The sequence below is a fragment of the Zingiber officinale genome, chromosome 8B, assembly GCF_018446385.1.
Source record: "Zingiber officinale cultivar Zhangliang chromosome 8B, Zo_v1.1, whole genome shotgun sequence".
In the NCBI taxonomy this organism is placed as follows: domain Eukaryota; kingdom Viridiplantae; phylum Streptophyta; class Magnoliopsida; order Zingiberales; family Zingiberaceae; genus Zingiber; species Zingiber officinale.
Window position 1 is genome coordinate 86152227 of NC_056001.1, and position 24349 is coordinate 86176575.

A 24349-nucleotide genomic window follows, 5' to 3' on the forward strand; every position below is an offset into this window, starting at 1 on the left:
GATATCACCAAGTAGGGTAGATGCTAATGTCATAGTAGAGAGCTGTCCAACTATAAGTTCGAGACCAAACTCTATAATTTCCTTTTGTAGGGGTGGTGACATGGCTGATAGGGATAGTAAGGTAGCACTGGACTTCCTGCTAAGTGCGTCTGCCACCTTATTGGCTTTTCCTGGGTGGTAGAGGATGTCTATGTCATAGTCCTTGACCAGCTCGAGTCATCTTCGCTGTCGCATATTCAGATCCTTCTGAGTGAAGAAGTATTTCAAACTCTGATGATCTGTATACACTCTGCACTGAGCTCCATACAAATAGTGTCTCCAAATTTTGAGGGCGAACACAACTGCTGCAAGTTCAAGGTCATGAGTAGGGTAGTTCCTCTCATAGTCCTTGAGTTGTCTGGAGGCATAAGCTATCACCTTACCATTTTGCATCAGTACCGCTTCTAGTCCCAATTTAGAGGTGTCACTGTAAATATCAAAGCTGTCTGTGTTTTCTGGCAGAGTCAGAATGGGAGCACTGGTCAATCTTCATTTGAGCTCCATGAAGCTGTTCTCGCAATCCTCTGTCCACTGAAATTTTTTGTTCTTCCTGGTGAGAGCTGTTAGTGGGGAGGCTATTCTGGAGAAATCCTCTACAAATTTTCTATAATATCCTGCTAGTCCCAAAAAGCTCCTGATTTCACTAGTGTTCTTAGGTCTTTTCCAGTTACTCACAGCTTCTATCTTACTGGGGTCTACCATGATACCATCCTTGGAGATGATGTGACCCAGAAAGGATACTTGATCGAGCCAGAATTCACATTTCGTGAACTTGGTGTATAGCTGGTTCTGCTGAAGGGTCTGCAGTACTATCTCCAGGTGCTCTGCGTGTTCTTCCTGAGTCCTGGAGTAGATAAGGATGTCGTCGATGAACATGGTAACAAACTTATCTAAGTATTCTCTGAATACTCTGTTCATGAGGTTCATGAAAGTAGCTGGAGCATTCGTCACGCCAAAGGGCATGACTACGAACTCATAATGTCCGTATCTGGTCCTGAAAGTCGTCTTGGTTATATCACCTTCTTTAACTTTCACCTGGTGATTTCCCGATCTGAGGTCTATTTTAGAAAACACTGCTGCTCCCTTTAGCTGATCGAACAGGTCATCTATCCTGGGAAGAGGATACTTGTTCTTAATCGTAACCTGGTTTAGTGCCCGGTAGTCTATACACAGGCGCATGCTCCCGTCCTTCTTCTTCACGAACAATACAGGCGCTCCCCATGGTGAGTGACTAGAGCGTATGAAGCCCTTGTCAAGCAGCTCCTGTAGTTGCTCCTGAAGTTCCTTCAGTTCTGCTGGATCCATGCGGTAGGGTGCTTTGGAGATGGTATTTGTACCGGGGATAAGTTCTATCTCAAATTCCATCTCCCTGTCTAGTGCTAGGCCTGGTAACTCCTCAGGGAAGACTATTGGGTAGTCACATACAACTCGGACCTCTTCTAGCTTTTGGTCCTTGTCCAGACTGGTATTGACTACATGCGCTAAGAACCCCGTACAACCTGAATCCAATAGTTTCTGTGTTTTCAAAGTTGAGAGAAACTTCTTAGCCTTTCTCTTTGGTTCTCCAACATACCCAAACTGCACTCCTACTTCGGGTTGGAATATAACTCTCTATTTACGACACTCTATGAAGGCGCCGTACTTGATCAGAAAGTCCATTCCCAAGATGACATCATAGTCTGCCATATCTAGCACTATCAGATCACCAAAAAGCTCTCTGTCTGCTATAATGAATGACACTGCTCGAAGCCAGTGCGTGGATGCCATGATTTCTCCTGAAGGTAGTGTTGTCAGAAACTGACCACTAAGTGCTTCTGGAGGTATTGCTAGCTTATCGGCGAATGTCTTGGATATATAAGAATGGGTTACCCCAGTATCGAATAATACAGTTGCACTTTGCTATAAAATACTGATCTGACCTGTAACAACTGTCGAGGCATTCGCTACGTCCTCTCTGGTGAGTGAGTAGATCCTCACATTTGTTGTGGCTGCGGGGGCTTCTAGTCTGCCCTGACTGATGTGTGGACCATCTAAAGCAGTCTGCATCTAATGTAACTGCGCTGGGTTACCTCCGTACTGGATCGACTGTGGTGGAGGGAGACTGGTCTTGTTTGGGCATTGCTTAGCCATATGCCCTTCTTGACCACATTCAAAGCATCCTCGTGTGCCCTTGCGACAAACTCCAGGGTGGAATTTCCCACAAGTAGAGCACTTGGGGTAGCTAGGCTATTTACTAGCTGGTCCTCCTTTTGGGAAACTCCCTGGTTTACGTTTATTACTGGAGTTCCCTTTCCGGTTAGAGTTGTGACCCTGGTGTTTCTGAGTACCTGTGCCTCCTTGGCCCTTAGACTCTGAGAGAGCTTGCTTCTGCTGTTTGATGCTGTTCTGGTAATGTTTGGTGGTCAGAGCACTACTTATCAGTTCTTCTGTGGTTTGCGGCCTATGAACGCCGCTGGCCACATTCATTGTTATTTCTGGCCTTAACATTTTAAGCATCAACCGGACCCGTTCTCTTTCAGTGCTGACTAATTCGGGGCATAGACGAGCCAGTCTGTTGAATTTCTTCACGACCTCCTCAACTGATAGGTTGCCCTGACGAAATTCAGTGAAATAATCATAGTGGCGGTTTGTGACCCGCATGTGAAAGAATTCCTCAAAGAACTCTCTCTCGAAGTCGGCCCATGTCATCTGGTTCACTGGGCGCTTAGCTTTAATTCTCTCCCACCACATACGTGCATCTCCTGTCAGGCATAAGGAGGCACATTTCACCTTTTCATACTCTGTCCAGTCCAGAAGCTCCATCGTACTCTCCAGTGTTTGGAACCAGGCTTCAGCATCCCATGGTTCACTGGTGCCTGAGAAATTCTCTGGCTTGATTTTCTGCCACTGGATCAGATAGGCTTCTCTCCTTGCCCCTGCTGCTGGGGCTACTGGTGCTGTAGGTTAGACTGGTGGAACCTCTATCACCACTGGGGTTGCTAAGTTAGTCTCTGGGGTGACAGTGGGAGTGTTCTGCTGAATAGCCCTTAGGGTGGCTATCTCCTGTTGTTGTTCAGCTAGTTGTTTCTGTAACTGTGCCACTACTGCTGCAAGGTCTGGGGGAGGCACTGAACTGCCTACCTCATGCTGGGGCTCAATAGCTGGTGTCTTTCTAGCTGGGCATCCTCGTACCATTTTCTAAAGGAATAGAGGACATGCATAACTAATACAATCACGTTTACATAACTACTATTATCTGGTTAGATGCTCTCATATATAAACTAAACATGCTTTAATTATCTATAAACATGAAAGCAAGAAACATAATTAAAGTGAGGGATATTCTTACTTGGAAGCTGCAGGTTCAATGTTGATGTGTGTGTGAGGAAGTATGGAACTTTGCTCTGATACCACTCTGTAATGACCCGCCTCCTACTGACTAGGCTGTAAGGCCGGGGGTTACATTATGCTAACTATTCTGATGCGGAAAGAGAAATGACTGTACTAATTAAAAGTCCCTACTATTTATTAGGAACACTGGAGATTATTCTTAGAGTACACTTCTGAAGTGGTACACATGCTAAAGAAGGGAGACTAACTTTCTTTTTGATCAAAAAGCTGAACTTGGGCATTTTTTAGTTGAATTCCGACATTCCAATCGATCGGCTGATCGATTGGAGCTGTTTGATTGATCCACTGATCGATTCAACAGGCTACTATGCACGGGATTAATTCTGGATCGATCGGCTGATCGATCCAGATACCACTCTGTAACGACCCACCTCCTACTGACTAGGTTGTAAGGCCGGGGGTTACATTATGCTAACTATTCTGATGCGGAAAGAGAAATGACTGTACTAATTAAAAGTCCCTACTATTTATTAGGAACACTGGAGATTATTCTTAGAGTACACTTCTGAAGTGGTACACATGCTAAAGAAGGGAGACTAACTTTCTTCTTGATCAAAAAACTGAACTTAGGCATTTTTTAGTTGAATTCAGACATTCCAATCGATCGGCTGATCGATTGGAGCTGTTTGATTGATCCACTGATCGATTCAACAGGCTACTGTGCACGGGATTAATTCTGGATCGATCGGCTGATCGATCCAGCCCAGCCAATCGATTCGATGATCGATTCAGAGGCTCTCTGTTTGCGAGAATTAAATTCCCGATTGATCGGTTGATCGATCCATGGTCGATCGATCAGCTAATCAACTCATCAGCTCTCTGTACGTGACAGATCGTGCTTCAATTGATCGGCTGATCTATCGAGGATTCCTCAATCGATCAACTGATCGATTCAATAGCATTCTATGCATGGGGAGTTTCTCCCAATCGATCGGCTGATCGATTGAGGATTCCTCAATCGGGGTTCTGATTTCAGCAGGAACCCACCCGAACTCATTCAGAACCTTCATAAATCACTAAACTATGAAGCAATACTACTAGACATGACTTTAGATATATTTTACTATCTATCGCAAGATAACTAACAACCTACGCATGGCATAATTCATAGAATCACAATTCATGATACTTAACATCCTAAGAGTGAAGAAAGTATCTAAAAACATAAATACAAAGTCTTTTAATGGGCTACTCCCCAAGGGCCTTTATTCCAGGTTCCTTGCACACACACACCTTCATCGCATTGCCTCCAGGCTCCGCTATTCCATCATTCCTTTACCTTTATCTGCAGTATAAGGAAAATGCAACTGTAAGCTTAGGAGCTTAGTAAGAAACCATTTACCTCACAAAAACATGCATTTACAGAAATCATGCTTTTTAAAAGATGCTATGCTGATATGCAAGCAGAGAATCATACTAGAAATGCTAGAACATGGCACATGAGCATGTAAATCATGACAATCAAGAACTAAACATAAAGCTATCTGCTATATCAATAGAAAACTGAACTGAAGCTAAGCTGAATTCACTCATCTGTTTTGTGAAGTTTGAAAACTATTTATATACATAGATAAAAATACTAAACATGTTGCTAATGGGCCCGACAACTGTACTTGCTGTGCGCGCATCCCTAACTAGGCCTGAGGTAGCAAGTCCAGAATCTAGTAGGGTTACTACGTTATCTAAACTTAGGGACGACTATGGGAGCCCAACCCAAGGATAACTGAAGTCCAGTACAGTGCCACTGAAAAGTAAAATACTGATTTTATAAACTGATTTATCTTACCTTGCTTTTACTAGGTTATCTGAACCTAGAGCTAGGTTATCTGAACCTAGAGGCGACTATGGGAGCCCACCCATTGGACCGTAGTCCTATATCACTGAAGCAAGGCTATATTTGCTAATTCAAAAATGCATCTAGGGCATTTAACTGAACTATTAAAATGCTTGTTGTATCACTTAACTATACTAGGCATTTTATCGAGCACTTGGTGTGCTCTAATTCTGTATATAGCTAAACTAAGACCATAAAAGTGAACGAGAATCATAAAAGCATGTGAATAGCTACTTATACTGCAGGTGAGGGGTTACTCACATCCTGCGCTAGATATTCTTACAATCCGATCACTAGATTTCTGGAGACGATGATCATTTCGGCGATCCTCTTGCGTCTACGCTTCCTTCTCGCGGAGGGGAGCGTCCTCGTGCTGAAATTATCGTCGGAAGGTGTTCCTATGACCCTAGGGTGGAACCCTAGGTTTTTCCTTGGGGCTTGGCGTCGAGAGGATGAGGAGAAAAGGGTTCGGCGGTGAGGGTTTAAGGAGAAAAGAGAATTGCCGATTGGAAACTAATAACTCCTCTCTTAATTTCCTATTTATATTAAGTGATTTATACCACCCAACTAAATCTTAAATAGAATTGTTCTCCTCTTCTTTCAGCACACCCCTACTAGGGCCCATTAGTTGCTAGAATCACCCTATATGACATAGAGTCCATAGATCTCGGGTTTGATTCCCGCTTAAGCTGGTTTATGTTTTCATTTAAATTTTTATTAACATTGCCAGTTTACAACCGTTTTTGGGGCTACGACAACGGTTTTTAACCGTTGTCTTTGAGGGTGATAGATAACAACAACAGTTTTAAATCGTTGTCTTTTAAATTATTATCTTTTAATATCAATATATCATATTTCAATATAAATATATAATAAAGAGTCATAATTACAAAAGAAAGAATATTTTCCATATCAATGTCATTCAAAATGTTACTTATACAAGAATTACAATCACAAAAGAAGAAACATGTCTAATATTCAAATAAAATTTATCCCAATACAAATAAACAAATAAACTTCATTTACAACTAATGAACAATAGTCAAAAGATTAGAAACTTGTGATGGTGGTTCATGCCATGTAGGATTGCAAGTAATTATTGTCAACTCAAGCCCCATCACAATCTTCAACTTGTAGAATTCCATTAGACTCCTCTTTCTCACTTGCTGATTCTTCCATGTCAACCTTTTCCAACATTGTTGATCATCAATTCCATAATAAATCCAGTCTTCCCACACCAGCTCCATCAAAAAGTCCAATCTTTCCGCCCCTTTGATAAGACACCAAGAGATCTCGACATATAAAAAATGCACATGAATACTCATTTTCATTGGATTAGAAGTCTCCAATACGGAAGCTAAAAAATGCACATATAAAAATACTCACCCTTGTTTTATCTCGTATAACAAACAGTAGAGTGGTCTTATGAGGATTAAACAGTCTCAGCATCACCTGTCATGAGGTAAACGAAAGCAACTAAGCAAAACTCAAATTAAAAGTATATGTAAAAAAATTGTTGTAAGATGGGAATAAGGTTAAGATAATGAAAGATAACCTGGAAGACTGTCTTTAAAAGAGGCTTGTTTGCCACTTGTTCTTGACCAATATCATGGCACCACCTATATCATAGAGGCAAATGCTCACCCTTGTTCTAGACAAAGGTAGCAGTTGACGCATAATGAAAATGAACTTACATGTTTATTAGGACTATATCAGAAACTGCTAAGGCAAAAAGAGCACTCTGCTTCTCAAAGACAGTATCATCCTGAATAAAGTAGAAATACAACTCAAAGTTGTGTTATCGACAGACTGAGAAATGGAGTACTTATTATTTTTTTCAGAATAATTCTTAGTCTTGTGAGCATCACTTGCTATTCCAAAGCCCAAGCAATCACATAGAAACAAATATGAACAATAATACATATGCACAAGTTAACTTTATTCCCTGTAAAATTATATGCTACTTGCCCCATACTTCCAGATTTATAGGAAACAAAGCAATGATAGAAAAAGGTAATTATCTTGATCAATAATATTTTTTTTATTGAATTGACTTCTTTACACAACAAGGAAGAAGTAATATCTCCAGCTACTCTAGTCTTTATAAGGGTAAAGAATCGAAAAATGTGGTAATCTCTTACTCAGGTTGAATACTTCTAAAGTTCAAAATGTGAGATACCTTATAATAAACATAGCCTTCAAGCACATAAAATATGAAAATAGAATTCAAGAAACTCAAAGACATACCACTACTTTGTGGACCCATGATAGAAACTACAGCATAGGAGAATCCATGCTCTGCCAACTTCACTGACTTCATAAAGTGTTCAAGACTCGTGACATTGAATACACCATCTCCGTCAATCAGTTGGATAGAGCAACATTCATTAGCCATTTCTGCTTAAAAAAAAGAAGAAAACAGTAATTGATGTGAGGTCAAAAACAATCCTTTAACCGACACAATAGACATTTCAATTGAATTATTGCATTATGGAAGTGAAGTAATAATCCTTTAACATGACAGACATAATAGATTACTCATATCACAAGCCAATGCATATAACTTATCATGCAACTATACTTATTGGTATTGATGGAGTCTATCTGTTGGTCCATTCCATTGGATTGTAGGTTATTTTCTTTGTAACGACTTGGATGCTGAGATCTCTAGTTATGGTATCATCTCCTAGAAGCCAACATGACTACATGAAAGGCAAGCAAGGTCATGGATTCTAGTGAGTACTTAGATAGACTTGAACCTTCCTATAGTATCATCTCTAGTTATGGTATAATCGTTTTTCATAAACTTAAGGGGAAGTTGTTGATGTAGTTGTACTTGAGTTGGACTCATTTTAATGTGTTAGCCAAATGTATGACGTTATGTTTAAGTTGGACAAAACTTCTATATCCTCAAGCTTTAATCAATACAACAAACTTTAATGAGAAAAGTAAATGACCAAATTAAAGATAAAAATATGTTATAGCTACATGCACAAAAGGCAAAAATAACATATTCTGATGCATAAAGCAGCTAGTCAACAAAACATGCACTTGTCTAAGAGTTTTCATACCTGATATAGAGCATGACTCAACTTTTGCCTAGCTGTGTGTAATTGATTCTCAAGTGCAAAATTAGATAGCATCAGAGCATCCCATTCCTGTTTCAACAGAAGAAAAACAACATTAAATTCTTTAAGGATCAATACATTGGTTGTAAAGTATAAAGAAGGATTATTCTAGAAAATTAGGATAAGGACAAGCCATGACAACAAACTGATACATGCAAATGATTAGACCACATAATCAAATCTATACTAATTGATGCATAATAATTAGGATTAAGTTCTAAACTAACACTATTGAAGAGGTGAAATTACTCAAAAGATCTTTTTTATATTATCCGCCATTGCCATCTATCTATCTTACAAGTCGTGCAAAGATTAAGATTACATCATAGGAAGAAGAAACTTATCCTCAACCCATTTACTAGAAAGAACATAAAAGCATGTCAGATTATTTAAAAATTCATGTAACACATAGAATTCAAGGAAAAAGACATTTATTACATTCAATTGATAAGACAACTAGATAGTTAAGGTAACTAAAAGAATATATTGCAATCCATATTCAAAACAAAGAGTTCAGAATACACATATTCTGGAGCATTCCAAGCAGCCCAAGAATGCTGGCAGCTTGCAACGGTCTTGGCTTCGCCACCTACCAGACAAATAATTTAAAAAAATCATGGAAGACAATAAATATAAAAAATAGCATTGTTCAGTTCCATGCATTAATTTATTAGCTTGCAATGATTGTAACATTTCATAGTTAAGGAATCAAAGCGCATGGGGTTGTGAAAATTCTCAACCAAACAAAATGGGATTAATTGTTGTTTATGCACATGGTATTTTGAAAGTAGAGTTGATCCTCCTACTACAATGAACAATCAAACAAGACAAATTAGTGAGTAGGACAGGGATGGACACTATTAATGCAGTGTTGTTGTTGTATCATGGCATGAGAGCAAATCCTAGGCCCTATACATTAGAACATTTAGAATCATAGAAGATTGGTCACAACTAAGTCTCTCCTACCATCCTCACCATTAACAAAAGTAACCATTACAATCAAATCTCTACTTTCTTTTTATGGCAATGAATCCACGAGAGAAAAAAAAATGAAAGAATAAGAGAAAGATTGTATTTCTTATAAGATACAATGAATGATGAGTTGTTGAGGATAAAATCAATTATTCTGTGGGGGGCTTAAAGAGACAAATAAATGCTCGTCTTTTTTTTGCACATCCACATAATCAAGTCACAATATAATCCACCGCCCCTTGCTTCTTCCACAATACTTTCATATATATATATATATATATATATATATATATATATATATATATATATATATATATATATATATATATATATATATATATATATATATATAAAAACCATTTTGTAACTTACATCGATTTCTGAGGTTGACATCTTTGCAATACATCCCCTACAACATTCCAACTCATAAAAATGACACTTGGTAGCTAGACAAAATGACTTGAAACAGTCTAAATTTTTCATTCATATATGTACATTATATCGCGCTTTGTAGTTGCTGATCAATTATGATGATAGATCGTCACCAATTATATTACGAGATAAATTAAAAAACTTGACGATTTATATTATTTGACAACCCAACCATTTTTCTTCTTAATCTTGGTAGTTCAATCACCTTTAACTCTGTCCCTGAAGAAATTAAAGGAACAAAATTAGCCAGGGAAAATTAGAGAGCACTGAGCTACGTACAGAGTACAAAATCAGCTAGCCAGGGAGAATTATGATCGATTTCTTGCAGTGAACAATCACGTTGTAGATGGAGATATCGGCGTTGCTACGATGCCACTCCATGTTGGAGGAAGAGGCCGCAGCTGCAGTGGCGTTGGAAGCGCTGCTGCTTCTGGCGGAGTCCTTGCAGCCGCCCCAGGTTGACGTTGACTTGGAAAAGGAAACCAATCTCGAGCACCTGAGCGTCGGGTGCGCCGAGGGGACGAGGAAGCTCAGGCACTTTTGCAACGTCTTCTTCGCAGCCCTCATGCAGCCCCCGAACAAGTACTACAGCTTCCAAATCTTCGACGAAGGAATCAGATCTATGGGCGACGATGAGCTGATTATTGGGTTGTGCGAGTAATCCAGCTTTGCCCTGCAGGGAAGCGTCGCCCTCGCGGTCAGTGACGACTGGGAGGAGGATTTGTAGAAGTAGAGTTTTGTTCCCCGAGCGCTAACCAAACTTCATGAACTTGTTTCACCCTCTCGACCTATTTCTGGTGGTCCAGGATGATGGTAGCGCAGCTTGGACAGGAATGGAGAAGGGGCGATGAGTTTAGGGCTTGGAGAGGAAAGGAGAAGGGGCGGTGAGTTTAGGGCTTGGAGAGGAAAGGAGAAAGAAAAATGTGAAGTAGATGAAGAGATCGTAAAGGGGGGAATGCAGCGGCAAAAAATTTCGAGGAGAGGGAAAGAAAAAATGCGGCGGCAAAAAATGGCGAAGGGGAAAAACGGCGAAGGGAAAAAGCAATGGTATTCAACAACACTTAATAGACAACGATTTTCAAAAACTGTTATCGTAATCCCAAAAAACAGCGCACATAGACAAGAGTTTTCAAAAACTGTTGTCGTAACTTTAAAAACTGTTGTCGTAGCCCTAAAAAATCATAAATAGACAATGGTTTTTAAAAACCGTTGTCGTAAGCTAAAAAAAACTGCTAAAAGACAACATTTTTTGTTAAAACCGTTGTTAAAAGGCAAAAAGACAACGATTTGACATAAAACCGTTGTCGTTTGAGTGTTGTTGAATGGGGATTTTCTTGTAGTGCTACGATAGGGACCTAGAGGAGAAATTGATTTTGGCCTTCCGACGAACTTGAGTATCCCGTGTTCGCCCAGAACGCACAACTCAAGTTCATCAATAATAACTCATTCCACTAGAGAGTTATTATTGCACTACCGCACCAATCCCAAATTACATTATGAGCTCCTTCTTATGATGAGTGTGTTAGTCTCCCTGTGTTTAGGATATCGAATGTCCATTAATTAATTGAGTTACTGACAACTCATTTTAATTAATGTCTTAGTCCAAGAGTAGTACCACTCAACCTCATTGTCATGTCGGATTAAGTCCACCTGCAGGGTTTAACATGACAATCCTTATGAGCTCCTCTTGGGGACATTCTCAACCTAGATTACTAGGACACAGTTTCCTTCTATAATCAACAACACACACTATAAGTAATATCATTTCCCAACTTATCGGACCTATTGATTTATCGAGCTAAATCTCACCCTTTGATAAGTCAAAGAAATAAATACTAAATATATGTGTTTGTTATTATATTAGGATTAAGAGCACACACTTCCATAATAACTAAGGTCTAGTTCTTTTATTAAGTCAGTATAAAAAGAACTTACCTTAAATGGTCCTACTCAATACACTTAGAGTGTATTAGTGTAATTTATTAGTCAAGATAAACTAATACCTAATTACACTATGACTATTCCAACGGTTTGTTCCTTCCATCTTAGTCGTGAGCAACTGTTTATAATTTATAAAGAACTGATAACACGATCTTCTGTGTGTGACACCGCACACCATGTTATCTACAATATAAATTAATTGAATAACTACACTTAACAAATAAATGTAGACATTTGACCAATGTGATTCTTTTATTTCAAAAATAAATGTTTACAAAAGCTAGGCTTTTAGTATACACTCTAACAGGACTGAAGTCTATACCTAAATGTGATCAATTAAGAATGAATCTATGTTGTCCTTACATGGGCTTGCTGTTGGATCGAAAGCCCTTGAGGGGGGGGGGGTGAATAGCGCTCGTCGCTATTTCGTTTCGTATTTGTAAAACACTAATCGAGTTTTAAAGCAGCGGAAATAAAAGATAACAAATGCGAACACAAGTATTTACTTGGTTCGGAGCCTGTGGCGACTCCTATTCCAAGGCCCACGCTCGTTGAGCGTTTACTTTGGGCAACAACTATAATCGTTAAAAGTTTTACAGAAATGCAATACAAATAAAACAATCGTAATCTTATACCGACAACAGAGAAAAGTAGAATTGCAGCTTTTGGTTGTCGGGGCGTCGCTTCAGCACTTCTGGGTCATCTTTTGAGCAGCAAATAGTTGAAGGATCGCTTGAGAATTGATTGTTAAAAGCTACTGCTCGAACCCTCCTTATAAACAGTGTTGGAGGCGCCTCCAAGCCTGTCCGAGGTGCCTCAAGGCCGCCGAGTCGCACGCGTGGATCAGCTTTGATCTGGTCGCGCCTTATCCCATTGAAGGCCCCTCCAAGCTGCACCAAGGCGCCTCCAACGCCTGGTTCAAGGCGCCTCCAGTGACCTCCGAGGCGCCTCCAGCGTCTCTGGACAGCTGGCTTCGGCTAGCACCCGAGGCGCCTCCAAGCCCCATGGAGGCGCCTCAGACACTGTTCATCCGAGGTTAAATGTGCCCCTTTATTCCTGCAAAATGTGTTAGTCCCAAACACAAACCCTGCAAAACAAAGTTAGCACAGAAATATGATAAATGATATCGACAGTCAATGGACAGTCCGGGTCTGACTTTGGATTTCCAACCGGAAATCCTAGGTCGACCCGACGCCTACTGTTCCCTCTACGGGGAACGTGTCATCACCTACTCCACTCAGGAGATTTACATGTTGCCAGTGCGATCCTCCAGATTGACTGGACTTTTGCTCAGCGTTCGAAGCTTTCGGACTTTCTGCTGGACTTCCGCTTCCCGGCTCGTCCAGTCTTTCACCTAGTTAGCGACACCAGGACTTTCCACCTAGGGTTACCCCCCCAGGACTTTTGCCTGAAGCTCTCGACCTGCCAAGACTTTCCGCATAGGGTTACCATCCCCTATGACCTAGGGTTACTACCTCTTAGGGTTTTCTACCTGCCTAACCGCAGCTAGGACTTTCCTGAAACACTCAATTAAGTACGTTAGATCACAAAATAATTTAACTTTGAATTCCTTTGCCATTATCAAAACAACGGTCGATCGTCGGATGCTTCCCGCACCAACACTTGCCTGTCACGTGCGTCCCTCGGATAATCAACATAAGAATTCATCTCTCCTCAATCGCATCAAGGTATAAGATATGAACACATACAATCTATCCTACCCGCTTGAATAACTCTATTTCACCCTCAAGATTATCTCTCAAATGTCCTTACATGGGTTTGTTCTTGTCACGAACGTCCCTCAGAAAATCGAATGGGAAATAATCTCTATAAGATCCACAAGGTATTCAAACATTCAATCAAGAATGTGTATTAGGTCCAAATCACAACATTCCACACAAGGTCAAAGAGATACAAAACAGGACAAAATCATTGCAATAGGAAATTGACAAATCCACAAGAGTTTTACATCAAATTTTCATTACAAATACTCCCTCCATCCTAGAACAAGAGATCTAATCCATAGAACAAGGAAATAAATCCAAAGATAAGAAGAATACAAGTATCTTGATCCCAAATCCAAGAAAGAAAGGGAAGAAAAGCTTATCTACGATGAAGAACCATCTTCAGATCCAATCCTCGTTCCTAGGAGTCGAAACGATGAAGATCCGCACTTGAATCACCGAAAAATCCCTCCAAGATGGTGGAGGAACGCCCAAATCTTGAATTCCCCCCAAAAGGGAGAAGATCCCCTTTCAATTCATGAAGGATGCCTTATATAGAGGAGGGGTTTGGGCACCACACGGCCCCGAGGCACGATCGTGTGAGGTTGACACGGCCAAGGCCACTCCCTTCTCTGCCTACGTTACACAGCCGTGTGTGATACACGACCATGGCACACACTGCTTCTACTTCCCTTGGACGGCCTTGTAGATCTACATGGCCTGCACTGCCTCTGCCTCTGGAAACCTCGCACAGCCATGTGGTGCACACGACCAGGGTCTTCTTGGTCTCTGGAAACTTTGCACGGCCGTGTAGATCTACACGACCATATAAGGCTTCAGATCTAGATGGCTTGCATGGTCGTGTAGTGTACACGACCATGGTCTTTCTGGCTTCAAATCTTAGCACGACCGTGTGAGGTTCACACGACCTTGGCAACTTCCACCTCTGCTGCAATCACACGGCTAGAAATCTCCACACAGCTTGGGCAACCCCCATGGCAGGGTCGTGTGAGGTTAAGGAATGGTGCCTTCCTCTCTAGCTTCGCTTGTAGATTTGGCCTCGAACATGAATCCTTCACCAAATTCGGCCCTTGTGTATAGAAAATGCAAAAAAGCAGATCTCCAAACCAAAAAAATAAATATGCTAAAAGGAAAGCTGGAAGTACGAAAATACGTAGATAAAGCATGTGCAAAGTATGTGAATGTGCGTCAAAACATGCTAAACAAAGGTATATAATCTACGCACATCACACCCCCAGACTTAAACTTTTACTTGTCCTCGAGAAAAATACTACAATCTAAATTCATATGTTTTACAATGCTCTCATATCCCTAATGCACTTTCCTAACTCTATCAAAAAGTTTCATTAACAAGCATGATCATGGAAACAAGTTAAGTATGACTCAAGCATAAGTCTCTTGTGCACAGTGCAAGGTAACTCAAAACTCTTCAAGTTTCAATCTATGTCCTAGTCAAGTCGTCATCAAATTTGAATTCCTAATGTTTCCGATGATAGACAAGTAACCAGTGATAGACACTTACTTGCCAAACACTTGGTTTATATTTCTCAATCAACCCAAGGTCTCAAAGGTGTGCTCAATCTCAAAAGAAGCTAAGCAGTCATTTCCCTAGTAACCTAACTCGGTCTCAAAGGGGTGACTTGCTAGATTCCACTCATGACAACTATTTTTTATATCCCTTATTCACTTTTTTCTGATTTTTTTTTCACTTTTTTTTCATAAGTATTTGCATTGTGCAAAACTTATTTACAAATGTACTTTTAGCACAATTGTTGGGATACTTTAAATTTTCTAAATGAGTTTACATGACTTGAGCCTCATTCAGTAACCAAAATGAAGTTTGAGAAATCACCATGGAAACCAAGTACTAAACAAACAAGATGAATCATGACTATTTCAATGATATCAACTATCCAAGCTCAAGTATTGTGAAGTAAAAATAAAATTCTTAAGGTTAAGCCAAGACTAAAACCTATCTCCAAATGATACTTAGCTTATTTCATGCTACTCAAGATAGAGAAAATAGGTACACTAGGCATACTACTAGCATCATTTACAATATCATGAATCTAGATAATGAACGTGCTAACATTATTACAACATCAAATAATACTTTTCTTTGAAGTTCTTTCAGGTGGTCGAAGACGGTTCAGTGTGAGCTTCCAATTATTAGCCCAAGTGAAATCTGTACATGCAAAGAAAATACAAATCTCCCACAAACATATTAGATAAGATAGAGCCATCACCATAATAAGATAAGCAGAATAAGAAATAAAAACTGAATCACATCCAACAAAGTCAATAATAGGTACCTCAATAAAATTTTCCAAAAGATCACAAGAAATATTAACCTTACTTTGCTGAGAAAATACTTGATATTTCTAAACATGTGGATGTGACTTCCTCTGAATCAAATGATGGTTTTGGCTCTGGCTCAGGTGTTGATGATATCAAAGATGGTGATTCTTCAGACTCAACCATATCTACATGAGTCCCTACACATTGTTCCACAACATGCTCAAATCTTGCAACCTCTAAGGGTTGTGTGGACAAAGGTGGTGATTCTTGATATGCTACTTCCACAACACAACTCCCTAAACATTCTTCCAGATCATCATCATCAACACATACATCAAAAAATAAACCAACATCTATATCTTCAATAGGAGAATCAATAACAAGAGGATCAATAACTTCACTTGTAGTTTTAAGTTGATCTACCACATCACATTCATCATCTGAAAATTAAATGTCACTATAACACTCTATAAAATTTGGAGATAGATCTGAAAACTTATTTACCACTGCATTATCAATAAAATCCTCATCTGAAGAGTCGTCATCTTCATATACATTCAAAAATTTGCACTCAACCATATTAGTGTCACAGGATTTGCCGAAGTCTTTATTTTCATCGACCCCCACTAACCTTTGTGGAAAAGGAACCCTTAGTGAAGGTCCTGGGAAAGATTTAACTTCCTTTTCCCCAAATTCCCTTTGAGATTTTGGAGGAGGTCTAACTTGCTTATCTAGTGTTGGTGTGATCAATCGTTGAGGGAAAGGTACTTGTGACCTTTGGGAACTTCCTGGAGAAATGGAATTGAGTTCTTGTGATCTTCTATTATTCTTCTCCTCAATTCTAAACATGTCCTTCTTCAGAAGTTCTTCATGATTTTTTCCAATTCTCAACCCAACATCATCACACTTTTCACTAGATCTTGTCTGCGAAGGAGGGGGATCTTCTTTAAACCATTTTGAAACAATACTTTCAATCTTTGCCCCGAAATGTTTGAACTCCCCGTTCTGTGACTTGTGATTTTCAAGATTTATAGATGGATGAGTTACAATTTGTTTGACAGACTCTATAGTATTTATGGCTTGCACTTTTTGAATGTTTGAAGGAGATTTCATCCAACTTATGTTCGACCATTCATGGAGGTTCACTGTCACTTGATCAATTAATGTATATGTTTCATCTACACTTTTATCCATAAAAGAACCTCCAGCTGATGAATCCAATATACTCTTGTCTGAAAAAGAAATTCCCCCATAGAATATGTGCAGAATCAACCATTTTTCAAAACCATGATGAGGGTACTGTCTTTGAAAACTCTTGAATCTATCTCATGCTTCAAATAATGATTCTCCATATGCCTGAGAAAAAATTGTTATGAAATTCCTCATACACACTGTTCTGCTTGGAGGAAAAAAATGATTCAGAAATTGCTTCTCCAATTGTTCCCAACTTGTGATACTTTGAGAACGAAGAGAATATAACCAAGTCCTTGCTTTATCCTTGATACTAAAAGGAAATGTCATCAATCGAACTGCATCTGCTAACACTCCTTCACATTTCACCATATCACAAATCTCTAAAAATGTTTCAAGATACAGATAAGGACTTTCTAATACTTCTCCTCCAAATTTGTGACCTTGTATCATGAAAATTAAATTTGGGTCTAGTTGGAAACTTTTTTCTTCAATTTGAGGTTGCACAATGAGAGATAAAAATCTTGCAGAAAAGGGTGTAGAAAAATTTCTCATGGGCCTGCTTGACATGTAGGTGCTCATGGATATTCAAGGAAAAAAAATATAAAAAGAATCAAAGACAAGTAATAAAATGCAATATGAAAAGCAAGAAAGAAAATGTAGAATTTAAATTGTAAGCAAGAAATTGCATAATGAAAACAAGAAAGAAAAGACAAAAGGAAAAAGAAAAATATCTAAAATAATTCATATGCTAATCAACTAATGTGTTTATATGTTCTTGTTATTCTTGAGGCCTTTACGACGTTTGATCTTCACATACACAAGAACAAGATTGCAAGATATATTTGCAAAAGAAAAAGAAGAAAGAAACTAAATCAAAAGAAAAACAGAGAAAAGTTAGACTAGAATGTTAGAAATAAAAAATGCAGAATTAGAATTGCAACAAAAAGAATTGATAAGAAGTAGAAAGTTATACAAGAAAAAATTATGAAAATAGAATTCTAAAGATTAGTTACAACTATGCTAATGAAAATAAAAGAAAAAGTCATGTTTAGTTTAACTCAATTGACAATCTCTAATGTTATAGCGCAGTCCCTGGCAACGGCGCCAAAAACTTGTTGACTCTCCGCAAGTGTACGAAAATGTCGTAAGTAATAATAAAAGATATCGTATCCACAGGGGCTGGAATAACCACTAAAGATTTCTCAATACGAATTAGCTAAACAATTAATCAATTGATTTAAAAAAGCAAAGTGTAACTATGAAAGGTAAAGATAGAAATAAAAGAATAAGAAACAAGAGTAAGGGCTATGATAAAGGTATGTTCTAGGAGTTTCGGTTTCTTTGTAAGATTATTCAATGCAAATGATCTACCAAATCTTATTCCTCAATTGTCTAACGTTTGTAGGAGGTTGTCGGTTCCCTCTTGCAATAGACAACCAGCCTTGGACTGAAGTCTATACCTAAATGTGATCAATTAGGAATGAATCTATGTTGTCCTTACACGGGCTTGCCTGTCACGTGCGTCCCTCAGATAATCAACATAAGAATTTATCTCTCCTCAACCGCATCAAGGTATAAGATATGAATACATACAATCTATCTTACCCCCTTGAATAACCCTATTTCACCCTCAAGATCATCTCTCAAACATCCTTACACGGGCTTGTTCCTGTCACGAACGTCCCTCGGAAAATCGAATGGGAAATAATCTCTACAAGATCCACAAGGTATTCAAACATTCAATCAAGAATGGGCGTTAGGTCCAAATCACAACATTCCACACAAGATCAAAGAGATACAAAATAGGACAAAATTATTGCAATAGGAAATTGGCAAATCCACAAGAGTTTTACATCAAATTTTCATTACAAATGCTCTCTCCATCCTAGAACAAGAGATTTAATCCATAGAACAAGGAAAGAAATCCAAAGATAAGAAGAATACAAGCATCTTGATCCCAAATCCAAGAAAGAAAGGGAAGAAAAGCTTATCTACGATGAAGAACCATCTTCGGATCCAATCCTCATTCCTAGGAGTCGAAACGATGAAGATCCACCCTTGAATCGCCGGAAAGTCCCTCCAAAATGGTGGAGGAACGCCCAAATCTTGAATTCCCCACAAAAGGGATAAGACCCCCTTTCAATTCATGAAGGATGCCTTATATAGAGGAGGGGTTTGGGCACCACACGACCCCGAGGTACGACCGTGTGAGTTTCACACGACCAAGGCCACTCCCTTCTCTGCCTACCTTACACGGTCGTGTGTGATACACGGTCGTGGCACACACTGCTTCTACTTCCCTTGCACGGTCGTGTAGATCTACACGGCCTGCACTGCCTCTGTCTCTGGAAACCTCGCATGACTGTGTGGCTTCTTGGTCTCTGGAAACTTTGCACGACCATGTAGATTTACATGGCCAAATAAGGCTTCAGCTCTGGATGGCTTGCATGGCCGTGTAGTGTACACGTCCATGGTCTTTCTGGCTTTAAATCTTAGCACGGCCGTGTGAGGTTCACACGGCCTTGGCAACTTCCACCTCTGCTGCAGCCACATGACCAGAAATCTCCACACGGCCTGGCCTACCCCCATTGCAGGGTCGTGTGAGGTCAAGGAATGGTGCCTTCCTCTCTAGGTTCGCTTGCAGATTTGGCCTCGAACATGAATCCTTCACCAAATTCGGTCCCCGTGTACAGAAAATGCACAAAAGCAGATCTCCGAATAAAAAGAGTAAATATGCTAAAAGGAAAGCTGAAAGTACGAAAATACGTAAACAAAGCATGTGCAAAGTATGTGAATGCGCGTCAAAATATGCTAAACAAAGGTATATAATCTACACACAACAACAATTTTAGCATAATTAAAATATACCTAGATATTCTATCTAAGTATCCTTAATCCTTAGCTAAATCTAAAATTGATCTTATATTTGCCCTCATTTTCTCAAGAAAATGTCAAAATCCAACTTGACATTTCTTTACTCTTGATTTATTGTGCTAATTACAATTAAGTCCAATTCATCAAATTTTGGCACCTTTTACTCTTCCAAAGAGTAGGCAATTAATCCTTTCCATTTTCAAAGGTTAATAAAAATCTTGAAAATACCTCCAAGTGTCAACTTTATCAAGGTTGGGTTAACCACCCTTCTGATTTAGAGTTGACACTTTTTAAACTCATTTGGAGTGTAGAGAATATGTTCCTAGGAACCCAAAATCTATTGGTGCTCCTTGGATGCTCTAGGTACTCGTTGGGATAACTTTCCTAGATACATTCTTAATGACCTTTCTAGGCTTCTTAGAAGCCTTGGTCACTTCCTTTAGGTCAACTCTAGGGAAAGTTTCTCTTGTGACCTTCTTGGTGACTTTCTTTGACTTCTTAGAAGTCTTAGTCACGTTGGTCTTGGCAAAAATACTTCTAGGGATAACTTCTCTTGTATTTTTGACTTGACCGCTAGACCTAGAGTTGATTTCATAACTATATGGAACTCAATGATAAGAAGGAACATCCTTCTTGGATTTGGGTTTATATCCCAAACCTCTATGACCATTGAATGGTTCTTGTCTAACTCTCCCTAGGTTATGCTCATTTTGACCCTTATTAACATTTCCCATTTTCTTTAGGGTCTTTTCTAATTTATCAAGCCTTGACCTCAAGGCTTGGTTTTCCAACCTTAAATCCTTAGATTTTGATTTTTCTTGATTTCTATGAGCATTTCTATTTTTAGGCCTATAACTAAAATCTTTAGAGTTATTACCTAATTTGTCTACCTTCCTAGCCTTAGGTGTGATAGTCTTAACATGATAGGCTACATGATTTTCCTTAATTCTATCATGCTTTCTATTTTCATAATAAATAGCATTAAAATGATATAAATTATTTCTATCATGCTTTTTATCATGGGTCAAAGGAATAAGTTCAATGAATGATACCTTGGATTTTACCTTGGAAGCTCCCCCTTGACTTGTGCTTCCTCCTTTGACTTTGGTCATCTTCTTCCCTTTAGGACATTGACTCCTATAATGTCCTTTTTTATTGCAAGAGAAACACTCAATGTGCTCCTTGCCCTTGCGTTCCATGGGATCGACTCTCTTGGGCTTCTCCTTGCCCTTGGGTGCCACTTGGCCCTTCTTCTTGGCCAATTTTGAACACTTGCTCTTATAATGTTCTCTTTCCCTATACTCAAAGAAAATAATGTGATTTTTATTATTTAAACTTGAAATTGCTATACCTTTACTTGTAGGGGTGGCACATGATCCTCCATTTGATTTTTCTTGATTTGTGGAGGTGGCGCCATCTTCTTCTTCTTCATTTGGACCGAAAGTGGAAGCCTCTTCTTGCTCTGGTGTCAATACATGACACTCCCCCTCAATCCTAGAGGTGGAGGCTTCTTCATCTTCATCCTCTTGCTCATTGAACAAAGAGTATACTCCCTCTTTTCCCCTTTTGTTGCATTCCATTGAGGATGAAGCTTCTTGTTCTTCTCCTTCAGAAGTTGAGCATCTCTCAACTTCGGAGTCCTCTTCCTCTTGATTTTGATCCAATGAGTCACCCTCTTTGGATTCTTCTTGGTTTGGTACAGTGGATGGGACCTCATGGAGTTTAGCCAATGTGCGCCATAGCTCCTTGGCATCTTCAAATTCTCCTATTTGCTTCAAAATGTTACTCGACAATATGTTGGCCAATACTTTGGTCACTTTGTCATTGGCCTCGCTTCTTTGAATTTTCTCTTGGATCCACTTGCTCTTCTTGAGACTTTTACCTTTTGAATTTGTTGGAGTTTGGAAACCTTCTATTAGAGCAAACCATTGCTCTATGTCCAGCATGAAAAATTTTTCGATCCTTGATTTCCAAAGATCGAAACTTGTTGATGTGTACGATGGAGGCACCCTCATGTCGAATCTGAATCCATCTTAGAATTCCATTTGAAGTTGTGCCTTTGATGAAGTCTTTGAATTTGTTGAACTTTGCATCAACTTCTTCTCCCTTTATCTTGTTACCCTTTCCAGCGATGATTCCAGTGAAGAGCGACCTCACTCTAATACTACTTGTTATGGTTGATTGATGCTAGGGGGGGTGAATAGCTCGTCGTGCTCCATGTGCTTGCTTCGATGTTGTTGATATGCAACGGAAAGAACTCGAAATAAGATGCACAACGCTAACATGTAGATTTACTTGGTATCCACCTCAAGAAGAGGTGACTAATCCAAGAATCCACATGTGGCACACACTCCACTAATAAAAACACTCCTTCTTGATAACTACTAGAGGTGGAGAAATCTTGTGCAAGACTCACACAACAAGATATACAAGAAGAATGAAATACAAGCTAATACAATAGCAAATCTTACAAGATTTACAATGCAGAAACCTTAGCTTGCTCTTCTTCTAGCTTGAATACACCTCTTCACTTGCTTAGAAGTGCAACAACACTCCTCTCTAAGCCTCCAAGATCTGGTGTGTGTGTGTGTGAGCTCGGTGGAAAAGAATGCCTAAAGATCGGGATGGAGCTGGCGAAAAGTTTTTTTTTTTGAAGAAATTGCTCACTAATGGCTTTAACCTGTGCAACGGTAACATCCCAATCGATTAGGGAGGCTTGAATCGATTGGTCGATCGATTTAGAGCACCTCTGTGCTTAGCTGGAAAAGGCTTGAATCGATCGCCCGATCAATTCATCCTTTATCGCATCACGTGTGATTTGCAACTGCCAATCGATCGGTCGATCGATTGTCGGTCCCCAATCGATTGGTTGATCGATTGGGGAGGCTTCTGTGCGTGCGATATAAGCTCCCAATCGATTGACCGATCGATTGGGCTTCTGTTTATCACAACACTCTCCCAATCGATCGGCTGCTCGATTGGGCTTCGGTTCAATCGATCGGTTGATCGATTGACCACCCTTGACTTTCTTAACTCAAGCTCAAGGGCCCCCAATTCCAACATCCAGTCAATCGTGACCTGTTGGAACTCCTCATGCTTAGCATCCAGTCAATCTTGACTTGCTGGGACTTCTTCACCAAGTGTTCGATCAATCCTTTGACCTACTTGGACTTTTCTTCTCATGCCAAGTGTTCGATCAATCTTGACCCACTTGGATTTACCGTCTTGTGCCAAGTATCTGGTCCTCTAAGACACACTTGGACTTCCTTCCACCAGATGTCTGGTCACCCTTAACTTAGCTGGATTTTCCTGTGCCAAGTATCCGATCACTCCTTTGACCTACTTGGACTTCCCAACACCAGGTGTCCGGTCAACCTTGACCCACCTGGATTTCCACATGTCTAGCTTCACTCATCATGTCTTTGCATCTGCCTAGCTTCACTCACTAGAACTTTCTATCTGCCTGGCTTCACTCACCAGGACTTTCCATCTTCTTGGCTTCACTCACCAAGACTTTCCCACTGCCTGGCTTCACTCACTAGAACTTTCACCTGCCTAACCTCCAGTTAGAACTTTCTTAATCAAGTATTCGATCAAACCTTTAACCTACTTGACTCTTCTTCTTATCTAACTGGTCAAACCTTGACCAGAGGGGAATTGCACCAACAATCTCTCTAAACAAGCGATTGCTCCTGTAATCTCCATATGTTGTCAAACATCGAGACTTAAACTTGAGCTAACTCAAGCTTAGTCAACCTGGTCAACCTTGGCCCAGGGGATATTGCACCAACATATTCTACTTGGTACACTAGACCTTGTGGATCTGGCCGAACCTACCCTAGCCTAACATGAGCTAGTTAGACAAAAATCTAGTATTAAGTTCTTTGGGTAGGACTATTTTGAAAAGTATTCAGAAAGTGGTCTATCGTTGATACACAAAAAAGTCATATGCTTCGTCACTGACTGAAAAATTATCCTTAGAAAGCTCACTTGATTAACCCAAAGCTAAGTTTGAATCTAACATGAGTTGAACAACCTTTTTCAAAATTCTTAATAAAATTTAAACCCAATTAAAAATATTAATTAATTATAAATTAATTCAAAAGTAATTAAAACTTAAATTAACTTAAAACTTAAATTAAAGCTCAAATAAAAATTAATCATAAATAATTTTCTTAATAAAAAAAATAATTTAACTATAAATTAATCAAAACTACAATTCTCAACTTAATCAAATTATGATTTTTTTTACTCAATCGAAGTTTAATATAATACTTAACTAAATTTATAATCAATAAATTATTAAATAAATAATCAAATTATTAAATCAATAATCAAATTATTAATTAAATAAATTAAAACTATAAATCAATCCTAAACTTTAAAACTTAATTCAAATTTAAATTAAATTAAATTTAATAATTCAAAACTAATAACTCTAACTTAAAATGATAATTACTTTTGTATTGAAATAAGTAATAACTAATCTAACAATTATAATA

The 24349-nt window shown here is 39.1% G+C and overlaps 1 non-coding gene across 1 annotated transcript; it reads left to right on the plus strand.

Annotated features, from left to right (window-relative positions):
* Positions 1-17061: 17061 nt before the first annotated feature.
* Positions 17062-17168, plus strand: LOC122018226. Its single transcript, XR_006121655.1, has one exon. It is a non-coding gene; the product is annotated as a small nucleolar RNA R71 (small nucleolar RNA).
* The last annotated feature ends 7181 nt before the right edge of the window (positions 17169-24349 follow it).